Below are 15,538 nucleotides of genomic sequence, written 5' to 3' on the forward strand. Positions count from 1 at the left end.
CCTATCTAAGATCGAAAATCACAACCGATAATAGTTATGACGATGAAATCTACGCACGATTGTTGGCTGCGAACAGAGCCTATTTCAGCTCACAAAAACTGTTTCGCTCGAAACGTCCCAGCATGGGATCAAAGCTCTCACTGAACAAGACAATGAGCTTAGCAGTCTTTATGTATTCCTCGGAGACTTGGGTTCTAAGCAAGAAAAAACTACGAACTTTTGGCCGTGTTCGGGAGAAGAATCCTCCAAAGAATTTTTCGTCCCCTACATGAGGATGGATGATACCGTAGCCCACATGACGACGAAATTTATATCATACCGTCAGGTTGTGGACAAAATCCGGCTCAATAGATTGCGGTTAGCGGGTCCCGAGTTCCGAGGTAAACCCTGCCTGAAACGGAACGATGGGGTAGGCCAGGACGCCAAGCAGCTTTTAAGGATATCGGATTGGTGGACCTCGGCGCAAAACCGGGATGTCTGGAGTTCCTCATTAAGGCAAGACCTAGACCGGATACCGGTTGTTGCGCCGTTGATGATAATGAAATAGCCAGGGGGACTCAGGAGGATGAGCTGCGTAAAAATTCACCTAAATATCCCAGTTGGTTTGATCCAACTGGATGCGGACTTAGGACTCGCTCAGTCCTCAAAAAACATACTACTGACATAAATATTGTCTTCATTCTAAACAAATAAACGCTGGATATTACTCCGTGCACAAAAGCATACGTATTTGTACGTAGACTGAATACCGCTGGTACCGCTACATATTATTTATATCGTAATATTTCATATATGTATGTAGATATACATAAGTAATTGATACTGATATATAAAAAACTGACAAAACCTAAAAAAGGAAAAATAAAACGCCCCTATGGGCCTGAGCGTTCATAGGAATTCACTATACATGATGATAGCGTCATATTCGTCTTAAAGCGCAATACATGCACGTGGAATACAAAACTTTAACCTCCAATAACTTCGTCAGTAATAGTTGGCTTGCCTTCACACTTTTCAGAATTATGTCTTATAGAATCACTTCTATTGGCGCATTTTGTGTTTCTGGAATGATCCTAAGGAGGATTTTCCAGTAAATTTTTAAAATATGGTAATATGCTCTTATTAACTTTATTTGAACAGACATTGGGATGGGATATTCATTGATACATCACTGTGACTTTTCAGATTTTTAGATAGGTTTGGAGAATGGAACTTGTTTCACTTTTCGTGACTCACATTTTAAGTTCCCTCTCAACTATTTGTCATTCAGTATCAGAAATAAGATTACTTTCAAAAAATACCAATCGAGCTCTATAATTTAATACCCCATATGACCATATTCTGTGAAAAACAATTGAAACCCGACTTTCGCATGTATGGGAAGGCCCCCCTTAAACTCAAAAGTAGCCTATGTAAAGGGATTCACTGTCTGAACAAATCTCATGACAATAGGTTCAGCTTTTTTCCGAATAAATCAAGTGTGACAGACAGAAATCGAATTGAATTTGATAAAAGACTTTTAACCACCAGAAGGATTTTCACTTTTTTCCCCACTTCATGGGAAGGGCCTAATAGATTTCTGGTAGATTAATTGAGGAAGTGTAATTCGCGTTCATATGTTCTATGAAAAATAGAGGTAAGAACAGAAAGGCAGTGAATGTTAATAGCAGCAAAAATCGAGGATTAGTAATTAAATTTGGGTTGGAATAATGAAAACTTGAATTTGCACCTCTGCTCGAAAAACCACTGAAATTTAATCCACAAAATTATGATAAAGGTCTAGTTTTCCTTGCCTATTGGAGCAGCACAGAGCGCCAGTTGAGGTAACTATCGTGGGTAGAATTCCGAGGCGCATAAATAACTATCGTCGAACGTCTGTCGAACGCAGTAGCAATTTCACAGACAGAAGAAGGAACTTGATAAACCCACAGGTCTATGTATTCGAGAAGCACCGTAGTCAATTTAGCCAGACGAGAAAATTTTACCAAAAAACAGAAGCTATGTCCATCTGGCACACCATATTTTCATCGCCTTTAAGGCTGCCTATTTTTGTTCTTGTTGTGTTGTACTCCCGCAACAGCACGTTGGCAGACTACCAACTAAACACCTCCCTGTCATCAGAGAGCTAGCCTGGAACCGTTTGACACATTACTTCGGGCTAGCTCTCCCGCTCTCCTGGCTTTGGAAGCCTTCAAGTCAGGGAATTCCTTTTACCAACGGGAGAGGAAGGGAAGAAGGGAGTTGTTGTTAGTTCAGGGAACCCCTTACTGACCGATCCCTCCGCCGGTCGAGTTCAATCTTCTTCGTAATAAGAAGAGCCCGAACATAATGCGCAATACGATTCCAGCTGCCAGCCCTCTTCAGCATCTCTCTGACAATGTTGTTTGGAGAGAGCTCCCCTGCGTCTGCATAAAACTGCTGGCGGAGGCCATCCTACCTTTCGCAAGAGAAAAAGGTGTGTTCAGCGTCATCCGCCACTCCATTGCAGAACACACAATCAGGAGATCGCGCCTTCCCAATCCTGTGCAAGTAACACTAAAAGCCTCCATGCCCACTTAGAAGTTGGATAAGGAAGTAATCAATCTCACCGTGCGTTCTGTTCAACCATGGGTTTAATTTGTCGATGAGCCGCGCAGTCCACTTGCCCCTTGGCTCATTTTGCCAAGAAAGTTGCCACTCGCTAAGGATGCGTTGACGTTCTCCACGGGCAACCACTTCTCTTAAGTTTAGTTAGTTTTGCGCTCCTTGGCAAGGAGGGCAATGGGGATCACTCCCGCAATCACCATCACAACCGGTTCGGAGACGGTGCGATAAGCGGACACCACTCGCAAAGCTCCCCGCCTCTACACTTGAGCGAGGCTTTTACGACGCACCTCCTTGTCAAGGGCATCAGCCCATACCTTCGCACCATAGAGAAGAACGGACTGCGTTGCTTCCATGAGAAGACGTCTCCTAGTTGATATAGGGCCCCCGACATTCGCCATTAGCCGACTTAAGGCCGCGACTCCAGCTGCAGCCCTGTCCGCTGCTGCCTTGATTTGCTCGAACAAGCTCATCTTCGAGTCGAGCATTAAACCAAGGTAAATATCGCTGGTTTTGACTCTATAGCCGATCGATATGGGACGCAGGGTCGGGATTCTCCTTCTGGTCAGGATGTCTACTTCGGTTTTTCTAGCGCAAGGTTGAAACCGTGAGCACTCATCCATCCGCTTACCCGTCGCATTAATATGCCAAGTCTGCGTTGCGCCAGTTCAACAGTGCGTCCGGCAACAAGTGCCACGTCGTGTGCATAACCGACCAGCCGCGACTCTTCGGGCATATCGAGTCTCAGTAGACTATCGTAGGAAGCGTTCCAGAGGTCCGGCCCTAGGATGGATCCCTGTGCCACTTCCGACGTGATTTCCATCCTCCTCTGGCCCTCTAGCGTCTCATAGAGCAGGGAGCGGTCTTCCAGATAATCCCTCAATATCCGCAAGAGATAGATTGGCACGGAATTGAAGGCATTTCTGACATCAAGCGTTATGAGGATCACTATCCGTCGAGATCGGCGGCTGTGTGCCCCGGCTCGATTAAACGCATTAACGACCTCCAGAACACCAGCCGCTGTAGATTTATTTCCCTGTTCTAAACCCGAACTGCCTTACGGATAAGTCCCCGGCAGCACGGATCGCTGTGGAAGGCTGCCTATAACAGTACAGCTAATGTCAGACTTTGCACGGTCATGGGAAAGTTCAGTATCCTAACTAAATTGATAAGGTTGCCCCTGATCAAAATTCCGGGGCAGGTAAAATCAGCAAGATAATTCTCGTGACCTAGTCAATAGCATAGCTGTTCGCATATGCTGAAGATATCAATATAATCGAGAGTGCTATATTAAATGGATAAATTCCCGGCTGCATGTTAATGAACACAAGCCCAGGTAATTGGTGGCAACGTCAGTATGAAAAATAGAAACCACAAAAACATCCAGCATCCACTCGACAATTGCAAACAGTGAAATCAAAATTTAAAATTTTATGGTGACAAAATTCGAGCATAATTTTTGTCAGTCAACAGAGCCTTTCTGAGATTGTCTAAAACAAAGCATTATTGAAACCGGTTCACTGTCGACCTGTTCGTTTATCTGTCATACGCGCTTTTCTCAGAAATATGAAATTTGATGGGAAGGTGGGAACTGTGAACGCCCATGCATGCAACGAGGTAAATCGTTCTCTATTGAGTTTAATGGGGAAGGACCTTCATTCATATGAAAGCGGGGTTTAAATGTTTTTCGCCGAACATAGTCATGTGGGTATCAAATGAAACATCTCGATTAGTACTTTCTGGTCTTAGTTTTGACATTACTTGTAAAAAAGGGGAATATGAGGGTTGGAAAGCATTCGTCTATTTCACCAGGGCATTCTCAGAAACTACCAAACCGGAAAATCTGGAAAATATTAGACCTTATATTACATCTCAAGCTCAAAATGCCATCCATATCGCTGCTAAACTCAAGTTAACAATGACATATTACTATTTATTTCAGAAATTGAGAGGAAACGCCTCTTAAGCTTATAATCAGGATTGCGTGATGTGTTATGATATTAAGTATGATACTACGATGTTTGGTAAAAATCCTACTATTATTGCTAAAGTTAGAGCAGTTTAAAATGTCTCATTTTGTAAATTTAATCTATTTCAAGGCAGAATGGTAATATCACACTACAGCGGGTGGTCTTACATGCCAAATGTTTTGCACTCAAATATTCTTCCACTAGTAAAGTCTCCCAGAACTGAAGCTCCGAACTTGCGGTTTACGACTTGTCTAGTTTACAAAAACCATTTCGTAGTGTGTCCAGATGAGTCAATGGTTAGAGCACAAGGCTATTGCAGCTGACGATATTGCCTCCTAGTGTGCGGCTGGGGTCTTGAAGGAAGTTGTCTAACACACTTCCAGGCTCAGATCCAATTGGATTGTCGCGCCAACGATACGAAACATCTTGCCCTAAGGTCAAACCCTATTGCAAAAGACAGTGATTTTGCCAGTTCTCATGTATTCCCCAGAGACTTGCTCTCTTAACAAGCAAAGCCGAGAGCTCTTAGTCGCGTCTGAAAATGAGATCCTCCGAAAAAGTTTTGGCACTCTACAGGAGGATGAACGATTTCGTAGCCTACACAACAAAGAAATGATACTTCGGTCGACGTGACGTAGTGTCCAAGTAAAAATTTCGTAATGTTTTCTTTTCTAACTAGCTCCACATGGTTGAGTTGTAGATGGGCATCGGCGCGACAACTAAATATCCATCTATTTTATAAATTATAGGATTACCTCGACAACGACGCGCTTCTGGGGGCGCCCATCATCGTCTCGTAAAATCTTCGTGATGGTCGCCGCCAGCTGTTAAATTATTTAATCTTATTTAAGCATAAAGTGTGAAGTCTTCATCTACACTCACTCGTGATGCTGCTTGAGAAAACCCTTAATCTAAATAAATCCAAAAACATGTTGTAGCAATAAATCCCAAATGGAAGATTTTAATGAAATATTTTAGAGGAATATTGAAAAAACAGGCTGTTGTATTCATTCAGTATCCTCGCTATAACTGAATTCACACTATTCCTAAATATTGCTTACCTTCACAAGAATCTGCCAGGTCAAAGACGGAACGGGAACCGGTGGCCTAGAAAATGAATATTCAGCTGAGTGAATTATGAAATATGAAATATGAGTGCAAAGAATTATATATAAATTCGGAGGAAAAAAAGGTTCAGGTGAATGACGAACGGTAAATACATTGTATATATGCAAAAAGCGGATGTCATTTTTTTTCCCCAAATGTAAATATCTGGAGTATCAAATGAAAGGTATTGATTAGTAGTCTCTGAAGCCGGTGTTAGTTTTGACATTTTTGTGAAGTGGGGGAGTGACGTGGTCACCATTTCTTTCACGGGCACATTCTCAAAAACTACCCAACAGAAAATTTCGAAAAAATATCACACAGCTGCCTCCAGACGGTGCCCAGACCTTAAAATGCCCCCTATATAAATATCTACTCAAATTAAGTTATAATAGTAAATTACCATATTTTTGGGGAAACTTCCCTTTAGGTTTATCTTAAGGCAATAAAAAAATGTGGTAATATAGACCACAATATGAAGCGAGTGCTAAGCTATATATCGAACAAACAATTCACACTAGGAAAACCAATTTTAGGTAACCTCAAGTAAAACTCTAAACTAACTAAGGAAGTTCATATCTTTCTCTACAGACTTGGTTTGAGAATTTGAACCTGCTATAGGTGATGAGATCCTTTTTGCCGATTGTATCGCAAAAGCAATGGCAAAAAGACCCTTTGCTGCGTTATTTTGATTTCTATTTCTTATATTTTCTTTTGTTTACCACTGGCCAGAAAATATTTATTTTTTAGGCACGCCTCGAAGGTATTTGCGAAAAGGTCAACCCTAGTCTTGACTAACAATCGTTTTGGTTTCCCTTATTTTTGATTTGGTCTTGACTATCAGCTTCAAAGCTATCTTAGGAATGCCATCCAAATCTGGGACCTTATTGTCACCGATTCTACCACAAATTTCTCGCCGCCGTTCCTCAGTAACTGGAGTCCACGTATTTGCAACCACCATGTAAACCGCCACCGTTTGCTTTCCGTGTTTTGGTGGTGAGGAAATAGAGTGGCAACAATTTTATTGAGAAGGCACCGATAGATCACTTGAGGCGATCGTCGCATCCTTTTCATTACCACCCTGTAAGCTCCACCTCAAGTACTTATATCGACATCTTCGTGCAACTGTGTGAAGCAGTTCCTTTTGCATTTGCGAATTGTCTTCTTTAAGCGGTCCCGCAGTTGTCTGTGTTCCTCCTAGCGACCACCGCTGTCAGGGTTCACCCTGAGTCTTTGGTTAAGCTACCTTGCAGTTCGCAAATTTGGTACTTCGTTGTTCCAGCAGCAGGTGGGTTGCTTACTGTGGAACATTCGTCTTCTGGACATAGTAGCATCTAATGGTTCCATCACTTGTTAGATGGTGTGACTTTTTCCGTACCCACACCAAGGATATGTCGCGCTCGAGCAGAGGACATGTACCCTTCGAAAGCTTTCGCTGACACATGACATATTACTATAAAACTGAAACGTTCTTCTACTTATTCCTTACTTAAAATTCACTATCCTGACTGTGTGTATGGAGTTACAGCAAATACTATAGCTTCTTTCCATTTTCTATGTACAGACTTGATTGAAGGTTTGTGTTAATGATCGTAAATGTTTAAAAGTCCTTAAACAATCTACCATCTTTTTCTTCAGCCTTTGTCCCGTTCACAAGCGGGGTCGGCTCGTCGTGATCGGCTTCGCCATTTGGCTCTATCGAATGCCTGATCTGGGTGCAATCTCGAGGCTTTCAAATCCCCATCCAGCGTATCAAGCCACCGTTGCTTAGGTCTGCCTTTTGGTCGTTTACCATCGACTTCGATGTTCAGACCAATCTTTGCAAGTGAATTCTCGTTTGCACGAATTGCGTGACCATACCATCGAAGACGCCTCTCTCGCAACTTTTCCACGATCGGTGCAACCCCATAACGATCGCGGATATCCTCATTTCGGATGTGATCTAAACGTGTGACGCCACTAGTCCAACGTAGCATCTTCGTCTCCATTACCGCGAGACGCCGTTCATTGTCTTTTATGGTCGGCCAACACTCAGAACCATAGAGAGCGACTGGACGGACAACATTGCGGTAAATTTTAGATTTGAGACGTTCGTTGATACGTCGATCACAAAGGACACCAGTTGTGGAACGCCACTTCATCCAGGTTGCGTTAATGCGTGAAGCAATTTCATAACGCAGCTCTCCATTGGCTGATAGCGTTGACCCGAGGTATTTAAATCGCTCAGATCTGGGCAGATCACTGCCGCTGACAGTGATTGTGCCTGTTTCATGGGGATCGGTCGTCAAAAATTCAGTTTTGTTTAAATTCAATCTGAGACCGTGTTGCATGAGGCGATCGTTCCATTTTTGAACAAGTTGCTCGAGATCATTTTTGCTATCAGATGCTAGGAAAACATCATCTGCATAAAGCAGTGTGTAGGGCGCTGGACGTTGGATATCCCGTGTGACGGTGTCCATAACAAGAACAAAGAGGAGTGGTGAGAGGGCACTTCCTTGATGAACTCCAACAGAGACGCGAAGCGGTTTTGATACACCCGCCATACTTCGAACTTTACTTTTCGGATCGTGGTAGAGCAATTGAACCCAGCGCACGAGTTCTTCTGGCACGAAGTGTTGTCGTAAAGCATACCAGATGAGTTCGTGTGGTACACGGTCAAACGCTTTCTCTAGATCCAGAAAGGCAATGTAAAGAGGGCGATGCTTCTCACGGTGTTTCTCCATGAGTAACCGCGCAGTGTGTATTGCGTCAGTAGTTCCGCAGTTCTTGACAAATCCGGCTTGATTCACGGTTATTTCAACGATTTCGCGAATACGGTTGTCAAGAATGCGTTCAAAAATCTTCATGGTATGGGAAAGTAGCCGGATCGGACGGTAATTTGAACATTCTGCTGGGCTACCTTTCTTTTTCCATATTGGAACAGTGGTGCTTTCTTGCCAGTCAGATGGTGTTCTTCCTTCCTGAATAACCCGGTTAAAGAATTCACTCAGCCACGGTGTTGGGTCCCAGCTCTTTGCTTTCCAGAGCTCAGATGCGATGTCGTCAGGTCCTGTTGCTTTCCCCGATTTCATTTGTTTTATTGCCTCCTCGACTTCAGTTGCGCTGACTGGTGGAACTGCTCCAAACGTCGGCAATGATTGTGGAAGTGGAGGATGAGCAAATTCTTCAGTTGAAATCTGCTCGAAATATTCTCGCCATCTATCCGTCGCGGCTCGACGATCAGTAAGCAAAGTACCGTTCTTGTCATTAACACAACAGAAGTGTTCGATATCCTGTGTGCGTTCATCACGGCTTTTAGCAAGTCGGTATAGATCTCTCTCGCCATCCCGAGTGTCCAGTTTATCGTAAAGATTTTTGAAATGGTTCGCTCGGGTGACAGCGACCGCTTTCTTTGCTTCCCGGTTGGCATTCTTATAAATTTGCCAATTAGCAGGCGTTTTATCGTCGAGAAATTTGTGGTAGAGGCGTTTCTTTTCACGGACCTTCATTTCAACATCATCATTCCAAAGCCAAGTATCTCGGTTGATGTACCGCTTACCCGGCTTGGTGACCCCGAGGGTTGCAGAGGCCGCTTTGTGGATCGTGTCTTTCATTTGGTTCCATGATTCTTCCACATTCGTAATGGTTGGCAATGGTATGAGTGAGACCGTTTCTTCGTTCTTCTCACCAAATCGCCACCATTTAATGCGCGGCGGGCCAGTGCGTTCCTCACGCCGTTTTATCGGTGGCTTAATTCGCAGGACAGCAATCAACGGCCGATGTTGAGGTGCGATGGTCTCATAGGGAACGACTTTGCAATCAATGACAGTGGTAAAATGTTGACGTCTTATGAGAATATAGTCGATTTGCGTTTTATTGTTCCCACTATAAAATGTGGGAAGATGAGACAATCGTTTGATGAACCATGTATTCATAAGTACAAGGTCATGGGTGTCCGCAAAATCGATTATACGCTCGCCACCTTCGTTGCGCGCTCCGAACCCCTTTCCCCCATGGCACCTGTTACCGTCTGCCTTTTCACCCACATGACCATTAAGGTCGCCGGCAATGATTATGTAATCATCAGCAGGCACGTGACAAGTCTTTTCATCGAGAAGTTGCCAGAAGGCATCTTTCTCGGCATCAGGTCGGCCTGTCTGTGGTGCATACGCGGTGAAGAAGTGAATAGTGCGATCAGCTGATATAATGGTGAGCTTCATCATCCGATCATCAAATCGTTCGACTTCTTTAATGGCATCACGGAAACCCTCTGAGATGGCAATGCCAACACCATATTGAGTGTGTGGGTTACCAAAATAGAGAAGTTTGTAGCCATTTTTACCGCGTTCGCGTTCAATGTCGCAGCTTTTGGAACCAGACCATCGGGTTTCTTGCAGAGCGCAGATGTCAATGCACCTTTTCCGAAGGGCTGTTGCGAGTTCCTCGGTCTTTCCAGTTAGGGTACCAACATTTAGCGTGCAGACACGTATTTGTTTTGTTCGTTGTGTGCGGACTAACTTGCTTACGTCCTGACGCCGTCCATGCGTCAAGAACCCTTGCCCATTACTCGACAGGACCGGGGCCCGTTCTGCCGCGTCGACTGAGGTGGACGCCCTAGCATTTCTCCGAGGCCTGTGACTTAATCCGATCATCATGTTTGTAACGACATTCTATGCATTTTCTTCTTCGACCTGTCGCGGGGCCTGTCACCAAGAGAGATCAGGTAGGATTTAGCATAGTAGAATAACTCCAACTATACTCTATTTATCTCTTTCCCTGATCTCAGCATTTTATTTTTGTTTTACTGAGGATAGTACAGAGTACGTTGCCTCAAACCCTCCTCCTTTACCTGGGCTTGGGACCAGCATACTATGTTAATAGCATGGCGGAGTTCCTTAAACAATCTACCATGATCCGAACAAATACCTGAACCTCTGGTCTTCAGCAGTTTTAAACCTTTGATAATATGGTCACTGCACAGCATCTCTCCTCTTTCTGAGGAAAAATTCAAGATCATACATAGGTGTCTGTGAATGTTAATTATTGGATAACAGAGTTTTCTGTATGTGCGCTCATCGGTGACCAGCTTCAAAGCCTCGTTTACCCTTAGAAATAGTATAAAGGTTTTCAGTTGTAGGAATGATATCAGAATATTACATCACATAGCGACCTCCTTTTGGTACCAAGAACCCAATTTTATAAATTGCTGGAAACTCCGTTTTTATTTTGTGAAGTAAATAAATGTTCAGTGGACACACATACATATGTTAAAAGCTGATTTCTCTTGGAGGCTTAGCCCTACGAGCCAATAAAATTCAGTAAACGTACCAGCAGTTGTTGGGCAAACTTATGGATTCGTGGTGGTCTATTGTACTACACTAAAAGTATATTGTTTTCAAGAAATTTGTTTGTAATTTTGGCTGTGTAAACATCTATAAATGAATACTTACGCAACGCAAATACGTACTTGGGTTACCGGAAAACGAAAGTAAAACCACCTCACAATGACGTGAGAATGGCGTCAGAAATGCTAGACCGAATCGGTATGAGCACACGAAAGAGGCATGTTATGTGACAAAAGTCACACATCCATCATAATTGGAAACTCATTTATGCAATTGCAGACTTGGCAGTATAGAAATATGCCTGCGTTTATCACCTGAAGCAACCCAATCTGAGAGACTGCCTGCCAACTACATGATTTACGCTGATTTATTCATGATATGATAGTTCTCCATAAAAAGAGGTGAGAAATTGGAATTAAAATTAAAAGCAACAACCTTCAAGATTATACCAACATTTTGTCTTATCAACGGGGCATTACGCCGAGCAAACACGCAGAGAACACGTTGCGTTGCTTGAAGCCTAGCGACCTAGCCAGGTTACAAAAGAGTTGTCCCTGGGATCCCGCTCGCAACGTCTTCTCGAAGTTCTGGTCTGGTGACGTGCATTACCATACCATATCCCATATGAGGGCCAAGAGATTTTCTTTTTCCTGTCATTCTATTTTCCATATTTTCATTTTCATACGTGCAACGGCAGACGTCGACGTCTCGGGCCGTTTTGACTGATTGATTTCTTCATTTCCAATTCGAATGGATTTATTTGATTGTTCTTTTGTTTACATCTCAGCCATAAAGAACTGGAGGAATTGAAGTGAAGGAGAACTGTAAAATGGCATTGTAGGGACGAAATACGTCATTAAGGCCGTTCATGGATGTACATAGCAATGTGCAGATCTTGGTTAACAACTTTTCTTGGACTTGCAAACAATAGCATGAAGAAATAGTTGGACATGAACAATGGGCGAACGGAAAGGGCTTCTTATTTTTCAGTTAAAATCGTTTGAAATATTTTAGGGGGCAACTCAGTCCATGATATTCATTAAACCTAACTTCAGAAAAAATGATACATGGTGCATGCGTTGCGCATGTAATTTACATTATGTGGCAACGGAAAGTAAGAAACAGGCAGGTTTTCGCCCTTTTTGTGGAATTTCGTTAATACCAATACCGCTTCAACTAACTATTGCGTAACTGGTGAACAGCATATGGATTCCAAGGAAAACATGAGAGGCAACCGACCATCCTCTTGAATTTCAATTTAAAGACACCTTTGACGCTTTTGTACGAAACTGACTTCAAGAAATTTCAGTCCCATTTGCGCCTACTAGCAAAACAGTAGCAGATTAAGAAAAAGAAAGCTTAGAAAACCAAGATGAGGCACATGCTCATCACGAGTACTAAATTATTAGTTTTTTTGTAAGAAGATCCTAAATTCATTTCCCTTCCTCATCCTAACTCTATTTTACGAAAATAGTCAGTTTACGAAAATGCAATCATATCCATTTAGCATGCCCGCCCAAATTATCCACATGATATGACACATCCTGCCTGCTCAAGGAAGATTCACAGCCTAAAATCAATAGCACAAAAAGTATACAAAAGCTACCGCATTTCCAGCAAGGTCGTCATCATATACTGGGGAGGATAATTTGTTCTCAAATACTTTCTATCCATATATCATCGGGGAAAGAAAAAGGGTAAGCAGATCAACATAATCGAAGGAAGGAATGACGCCGCTATCCCGAACAGGGTTAAACGGAGTGCTTAAATCAGAGAAAAAGCAAAATAAAGTATGGCAGCGTGTTAAAACCTTCCTGATCTGTCTCGGTGACAGCCCAACCTGGAATTGAATACCTTCAAACAAACATCTCACGCCTATTAACAATATGTGGCAAGCTCAGAACAAATTCTAGGACGTCCACTTTAGCAGATGCGACACAGCGCCCCTAGACAAGAAATGGGCAGGGCTTTTTGGCGCATAGATGTCGTCAGGAACGAACAGATCCCAGTCATTCAAATCTGTGTCCACATATAAATTGGTAGTAAGATGAAGGAACTTACAACTTCAGCCATCTCTAAGTGTTACCGCTTGATGATCTGCTGATGAAGCTTACTGTTATCTCAACTGATGATCAACACCTCGACTACACCGATGACATTTGATTGGCCTCTCGCCAAGCCATGGACCTTGACCAAATAGCTCTAGGTCTAAAGAAGGAGGCAGGTATATTCGGATAAAGATAAACACCAACGAAATCATGGTTCACAGTCTGACGGGTCATCACCCTATTTCTATTTGCATTAAGGGGCAGGACATTAAAGTCGTTGATCGATTTTGATATCTTAGAAGGGTGGTTTCCGCCGATGGCGACACTGATGTGGCTCCATGTATTAACAGCGTTAAATCGCATTCGCCCCTTCATCCAAAATTTGGAAATGCAGTTTTTTCAACACCAAAGCCACGTTGAGACTGTTGGATTCCTACGTTTTTTTTCTGTGCGCTTATATGAGAGTACCGCACGGAAAATGACTACCACTGTTCCTCCTCCAAGCCCTCGTCAATATTTGTCGAGTGACGCAGAACAGTGGAAAAGGAATGCAAGCTTTTCGAAAAGTCCTGCAAACATCTGCAAAACACTGATTGAGTGTTATGTTTCCTTCAAGGACAAGCGCCAACAATATATACACACATAGGTGATGAGAATATTGTTATTTTACCGACATTCACCTGTTGGATCTAGGGGGAGGTGTATCACATTAGCTGTACGCAAGAGAGCTGGTTCCGGTCCGGGCATGGGGAAAGTTGAAACCTCTTTTGCTAACACATCCGAGATTTCATTTCCCTCCACACCACAATGACCAGGTACCCAAGTAAATCCACCGTATTGAATCTGGAAATAGAATTCAATCGGTTTCTACATTCCTGAATGATTTTTGAAGTGATCGAAGTACTACTCAACACCCTCAATGCAGCTTGACTATCGCTACAGATTGCGATGCGCCTGCCCTTCAACCGCTGGTCAATCATCCAGGTCACAGCCTTTAGGATCGCATACACTTCAGCCTGAAGAACCGTTGTGTATTGTCCCAAAGGAAAAGCCCACTTCTCGTTTTTATTCGAGAGGCAGACTCCTGCTCCAGAATCATTTTCTGTCTTTGAGCCACCGGTGTAGAAGAAGAAGTATATCCTGACACGCATTCTTCTGGTTCGTCCCAATTTTCTCTCCGTTTCAAGATAACATCATATCTTCTACCAAACATCCTCCAACTTTGAAACCAAAGAATAAAGAGCAGACTCACAGGACTTTCCATGTTGGTAAGCATGTTGGTTTTTATTTAGGAGGTGCGACTTTAGCGCCTTCTCGCGAACGTGACGCTCAACCAGTGTCTCCAGCCGTTTCAGCAAAAATGATGTTAGGCTGATTTGTCTGAAGTGCTTTGGATTAGCATAGTCATCTTTCCCAGGCTTTGATATGAAGACTACCTTCACCTTCTGCCAAGAGGAAGGCACGTAGTCCAGAACAAGCTCCCGGGTGGTGTACTTCCAAGAGAGTCTATATAGACTCAACTCTGGAGTTCGTGTAAGTACCATCCGGTTTTCTAAGAGAGTCCAACTTGGCCGACTCATCCTTATTAAGGACTCTGCACAATCTGGAAGTCTCCCTTTCACCTTCCAGTTCCTCACAGTACGCTCTAAAAGAGTCTCATTTCGAACTTTCTACGAGCCTCTTATATTCACACTGTGCGTTCCGGAAGTTTAGCCTGTCTTCAGCTTTATTGCTTTTGCAAGCACGATTTGGAAGTCGTCTGGTTAATTTTCTGAGCCTCTGCAGTTCTCGGTTCCACCATGAAACCGTTTTACCATTTTGGCCTCGGGAAATAGGACAAGCCTCTTCAAAGCACTCTAAAAGTGTGCGATTCAGAATTTTCGATTGATCTTCTATCGCCAAAGGGGTCCTTAGTTCCCTAGAGAACTCAACTTTTTCGCCAAGAAGTTCATTGAACTTTGTCCAATCCGTGTTCTTAGGATTCCGTCTTTGTGTAATAGTGTAATTCTAAGTAACGGTGATCTGAGAGTGAGAGTTCATCTAGCACCCGCCAGTTTCTAATCAACTCTAACAACTTTGAAGTGCAGATTGTTAGGTCAATTACTTCACTTCTTCTTGGCCCCACGAACGTAGGGGCGCACCCTGCGTTCAAGGTCATCAGACCAGTTGAAACGATAAATTCAAACAGCTTCTCTCCTCTAAGATTGCATTTGCTACTGCCCCAACAAATATGCTTAGCGTTCACATCACAACCTATTAAAAGTTCAAGACCACTTGATTCTGCATACACTACCAGATCCCTTAGTTCTTGCGTCGGCGAAGGGCGTAAAGAATCATAGGGTAAGTAGGAAGAGGCAACTATAACGTTTCTCCTTTTATCATTAACCTGGTATTGTAAGTTGACCACCATAAGGTCCTGTGAACAGAATTGTCTCAGCATGGTCGCCTCTAAAAGTTTCGGCATCAAAACGCAGGCCTTCGGCCTTGAGGATTTTTCATCGAAGAAGAT

General features: G+C 43.2%; 1 protein-coding gene across 2 annotated transcripts in view; it reads right to left on the reverse strand.

The window, feature by feature from the left end:
- LOC119650478 (protein expanded) overlaps window positions 1–15,538 on the reverse strand; it is a 161,490-nt gene that overhangs the window by 102,235 nt on the left and 43,717 nt on the right. For both annotated transcript variants that reach the window (XM_038053360.1, XM_038053362.1), the window contains exon 2: window positions 5,615–5,660. The gene's annotated coding sequence lies outside the window, so the exon portion shown is untranslated. The remainder of the gene's footprint in view (window positions 1–5,614; window positions 5,661–15,538) is intronic.

The sequence above is a fragment of the Hermetia illucens genome, chromosome 1 (genome assembly GCF_905115235.1).
Source record: "Hermetia illucens chromosome 1, iHerIll2.2.curated.20191125, whole genome shotgun sequence".
Lineage (NCBI taxonomy): Eukaryota > Metazoa > Arthropoda > Insecta > Diptera > Stratiomyidae > Hermetia > Hermetia illucens.